Source organism: Dinoponera quadriceps, unplaced genomic scaffold (genome assembly GCF_001313825.1).
Source record: "Dinoponera quadriceps isolate SergipeBrazil2010 unplaced genomic scaffold, ASM131382v1 scaffold120, whole genome shotgun sequence".
Taxonomy (NCBI): Eukaryota; Metazoa; Arthropoda; class Insecta; order Hymenoptera; family Formicidae; genus Dinoponera; species Dinoponera quadriceps.
The window spans coordinates 1,611,382-1,617,104 of NW_014554309.1; positions in this window are offsets into that span (position 1 = coordinate 1,611,382).

Genomic DNA, 5,723 nt, shown 5'->3' on the forward strand with positions numbered 1-5,723 from the left:
AATATTATTTGATTTAGACTGTTGAAAAACAGGTAATCACGTTTATTCTAATACTCTTCTTTTCTGCGTATAATTATGGTTATTTGAACGATTTGCCTTACGTACGTAAACATAAGGTCAGAAATCGTATGCTCGCAGTCTAGAGAATGGCCGGGCACTTGTGACTCTTCGCGCGCATTTTTCGATTCGACCGAGTCCGAATAATCGCGGTAAAAATGAAAGTATCCGCCGCAAACGGAGGATCGCTCTCAAGACGGATACACGATGGATGATCTGTTCACGGTACATTTAAGTGATGCTTTATACAAGTCCGCTTTATGAAGGCTCAGACCTTCGCGTTGCGTGCACCGCATAAAGACAACCTTCCGGTACATATATTCCGCGCGTTGAATTCTCGATGTAACGGCGAGATTTTATGGACGATTTTATTCGTTTTCCCATATATACGTACCGGGAATAAATGTATGTATCCACGCGTGAGATCAGCCATAACGCGTGCCTGTTCGAGTGAGTGCAAGTGAGATACATGAGTATCTCGCCGTGCATAAAGAAATGTTTAGCGTTTCGATTTTTATGCCAATGCACGCGCGAATACCGGGCGGTGTGTTGCGCGCCGCTCGTGTCGCGAACGAAAAAGCGTCAAAGAACGAGTCGTCGAAACGCGCTCGTTTCGGGGACACTTTTTAAACAGATATACACGGTCGAATCGCCGAAGAGGGGGCTGCAGAGAAGGTATCAGGAAACACTTTATCCCGGAAAATCTACCGGTTAAGCGGTGCACGCAATTTAAAGTCGCTACTTCTACGTCCGTCCCGGGGGAATTAAGGGTCAGACATGAGGGGGGAGACGAGTATATCGCCAGGAAGTCGGCAGCTCTTTCCGCAGCTTTTTTCTCTCTCTCCTATCCCGGTAATAAATTTTCAAGTCGTCCAGCGACGTCCTGGAACTCAGGAACGATGTTATGGACGGTGCTCGAGAACAAGAAGGGTGGTTACTCAGGCTACGTTTCACAACCCTCCGCACATACTAACGTGGATTTACCGAGGCCCATCCCCCGCGTAACGACGAGTGACTGCGGAAGAGTCTATACACGCTGAGGTTCTCGAGGGGGAGGGGGGAAGTTATGGCCGGTCTCGTTGCTGTATCAATATCTCGTTAGGAACTACGACGGGAATAAAAGCGAAATGTCCGTCTCTTCCTCGGCCGGGACGGCGGCCGACGCGACGAAACTGCGACCTCCCGGACGCCACTGCTCGTGTCGTCTCGTGACGATGTCGGACGAACTTAGGCGCGGGAACGATCGTTGAAATCAGACGTCTGAAAGTCGGACGAAAAATCAGTCGGCACGTAGCACAGGGTAGCCGATGAATGTCCTCGCGGAGAAAACTCGGCGGTTTTCACTCGATCAAGTCACCGATGCTTTTTCCGGACCTCGTCGACTTGTTTAAAATGCGTATCCGCCGGACGATGTTGAAGCGACCGAAATAGTTGGTAATCCGACCAGATCTGACGAATAAGCCGCATAAGGGAGGATTTCCCAGTCCAATGTATAGATGAGATTCTACGTCCCTTTTGCGGCATTTGACCGCGTTGTCGAACAGCAGAATCACCCGCCTAGTTCCGTTGCTGGTCTTTTACATAGGTCTTTTCACAAGTTTCACGGGTGCCACAGCACCCTTCACCCGAAACGGGACAAATCACTTCGGTGGATTGAACAGCATTTTTATTCAACTGCAGTGCAAAAAGGATGCAGCGCCTCAGATACTTCTTTTCGAACAGCATTGTAATGACTACTGCTTTCTGAGGTTACATTGGCGAAGTCGTCAACTATTGCAGCGCTTCTTAAAGCCTAAGTTTGGCGCTTTCAAATCACCATATAGGACGGGGAACATATTTAAATTTGAACCAGAATTACAGGACGTTAAATGCAATGGCACCGAATTAATTTGCGCACACTTAATAAAATTCAACAAGAATTTCGGCACGGCGAAAAATCAAGCAACGCTAATAATACAACTGGACGCGTTTGAAACTGCCGCTTTAGCTGTAACCACTGTACATAATAGACGAAGTTCATATTTTGCCTGACAGAGTCCGGTACTTTATAGCCGAGAAACAGGGGATATGCCGGTTTACCATACCCATGTCGGTTCCGATGCGTTTCCTCTGCTCCACGGGAAACGCAAGTTTCGAGTTTTTGGGGGCGTCGCGATGCACAAACACGTTACCATACGTTGCCGAGAAATCGGCTTGCGGTATCTGGACTGGCTGGGAAATGACGGAAACGCTTGAATCGTTAAACAGGATTCGTAGTGCGCGTATGTTTGCATTTGTTAGTCATCTATTAATAATTAGCTGTGTTCCGGTCCCCTCATTAGTGCGGAAGATGGATCATTTCAAGTGCGCGTAACGAGCTTTATTTCCACCCTGTCCCGTGTAATTCCATTCGAAATTTGATTGAAATTTATGGCTGCGAAGTAGAAACTTTACAAATAAATCCCGCCCGTAATTATCCATATTTACCGATGTCATCGTCATATTGCGTTTCATTCCGATACCATACACCGATGTATATAAATATATATATATATATATATATATAGCTTACACGGATTATTGCACTCAGCCGTTATTCAATAACACAAGTGGAAATGATCGAAATTTAGTTATTCAAATATCGTTGTCGATACTTTGCGACACAAAACACGCATTGTTACATCGTGCTGTTTGCCGAATGCAATATTAATATAGCACGCCGCATTTCATACCTGTAGAGAACCACTCCCCTCCCCCCCCCTTCTCCCTCTTTATAGGAAGGACACAAATGGGGAAAGTACAGCGTGAAAAATGAAATGGCATAAAAGAGAGGCGCCATTCCGTATTTATTAAGCGTTGCCATTACACAAATATTATCACCGCGAATAATTTCATTTTTATAAGGCCGCTGCCTGTGCGCGCGCCGTGTTTCAGCGCAATTGTCAGGGCCCCGGGATGTTTCTTTTATATTTACGACGTAAGGGCGCGCGCGCGAACGAAGGTAATTCTTGCTTCCGCCGCAATGATCAATAAACCGTCCGCGCCGTTGAACGACGCTTTATACTTCGATGGATGTAACGCCGGGGAAAGAGGCGGCAACTGGTGGTCGTAAGTACTTCCGCGTACGTATGGGTTCTCTCCGTCTACACGCACACACACATAGAGAGAGAGAGAGAGAGAGTGTGTGTGTGGCAACGATACCGGCGAACAAGACGAAAACACTCGGTCGCGCACGTCTAGTACTGGCGTAAATATAGCGAATGGTAAGAGGCATGACCGCAGTTTCCCAAAAGCCATCGCTACCGGTCGCTTATGGAAACTTGGGCTGCGTAAATATTTTCGAGCACTTTGGTTTTTGCGCGCTGCCACCGCGTACGCGCGCGCGCGCGCGATCGAGCGACGGCGTCCTATATTCCCGCGCAGACGGGCTGTATATGCGTTTATAAAGTGCATTAAAATAATTAGCGTGCTCACGGTCGCACTGTGAGTAACGCGGCAATGAGTGCCCGACGTCGGACGATGTCACCCACTTTTATTTTCGTAGCGGTTATATACGCAATAATATATCCGCGAACTATTCGCCCGCACCGAACGCGTCAGCGCGCGGATCGAGCGATCGAGTGACGGACGTTTACCGCTGAATAAAACTTTTAATTAATAAGTCTCGCGAAATTCGAGAGAGAGAGAGAGAGAGAGAGAGACCACGTTTTGTGCGCGACGGCGTATCCGAGGATAACTTCTCGAGCGATTTCGCGTTTCGTTTCTATTCGTTCCACGGGAAAAAAACATCTCAGGTCGAAATTTGGATTTTACCTTGATGTTTTTAAAGATATTTTGTGCCTACTTGGATGGCATATAGACTGGTAAAAACTTATTTTGACGATACTACACTTTAAGACGTCATCATGATCAAAATAGGAATAAATTATATCGTTAAAATTGAACTTACTTGAGTCAAAATTTTGATACAACTTTGACGCTCTTAATGATAATTTGCATTTACTTAGATGGATTACAGACTGGTAAAAACCTATTTTGACGATATTAAACTAGTCAACTTCTTTCTTTCTTTCTTTCTCTCTCTCTCTCTCTCTCTCTCTCTCTCTCTCTCTCTTCGATCTTTAATTCTACAGATTTTATTCTAATGTTACCTTGAAATTATAAATGCTCTTGATATATAAATTATTAAATTTACATGAATATATAAAACAACTATATTTTGACGTTAAAAATAGCGAAAACGGAAATTTAAAACACCATCATGGTTGAAAGGTTATGGTCGAAATTAATTCGAACTTTAAAATTCAACCTATTTTTGTATTTCAGCTCTTACTGTGTTATAGAATTAAAGGTTTAATATATTGACTGTCGAGTGTTGTCTTTCACCTATTACACGAAAGCATCATTAATAATTGAATTACTGAAAATACAGCACATATAAATATAATTTGAAATACATATATCTTTCACTTTGTTACATTATCTCTTTATTGACTGTGCAATTTGGTAGATGCAATTAATTATACCTCATATGTAACTTAATAAGACACGATAATGAACGGTGCCGGTCACTGTATGACCATCACGACATTCAACATGTTAACACAGGACATAAAATTTCAACTCGAGATCCCGAGTCAAAATTTTCACGTTACCCGCACATTTTTAAGGTATAGTTTGCACCTACTTAGACAACCTATAAATTAATAAAAAGCTACTTTAACAATACCGACACTTATTAACTTTTCTCTTGAATCGCTAATTCTACAGATTACATTTTATTTGAACGTGGAACAACTTATACCAACGTTAAAATTGCAAAAAACAAAAAATTTAAGCCGTCATGAAGTTCAAGGCAGAAATAAATTATATCGTTAAAATTGGAATTTACCTCTATTTTGTTGTCTTGGTTCCTACCCTGTGTAAAATTCAAGGTTTAACGTAGCAACAGATTATATCATTAGAATTGAACCCGTCTTGTGCTGCCTCAGCTCCTGCTGCTTATCAGAATCGACGATTCGGGGCACGGAACGAAAGCGTCAGCTCGGTTATCGCGCTTCGATTATTCTTTCGGCCTCTCGCCGGTGACAAACGTTAAGCGTAACGCACAACGCATGATCCATTATAATACGTGGAGCGGCGAGAAGAGGCAACTGGTGGCCGTAAGTACTCGCTCTCGCGCACATCCGCGCGCGCGCGACGCGTATATGCGCGGAGTTAGCGGTGATATAGTTTGCAGCTGAAACAACCGCTTCTCCGCTGTCTAGCAGTTGGCGTTTGGCCAACCCCCCCCCCCCTGCCGATGCGCCTCTCCACGCCCGTTATACGAGGATTAGAGTATACTGCGCGCTGGCCCTCCTGTACGCTATGTAATTACGCTGCTTTTCGCTTCTCTCTTCCTCCCCCTTCTCCCCGCCCCCTCTCTCTTTCTCCCCCTGATTCCATTTCCCCCATTTTATCCCCCGACGTCTCGTGTATTCCGCTCTTTATCGTCCGGCTGGACCTACGCGCGGACGCGCCTCCGCTCGGCATTTGCATCCCGTTAAATGTCGTAAACTTGTCAAAGCGCGGGCAACGGTTATGTGTAGGATCGTGAGTACGTCGTACTGCAGCCGTCGTGCGGGCAACGTTTGCGGTATCCTCCGGCGGATGCTCGAAAGACAAAGTACCGGGGAGGGGGGGGGGGG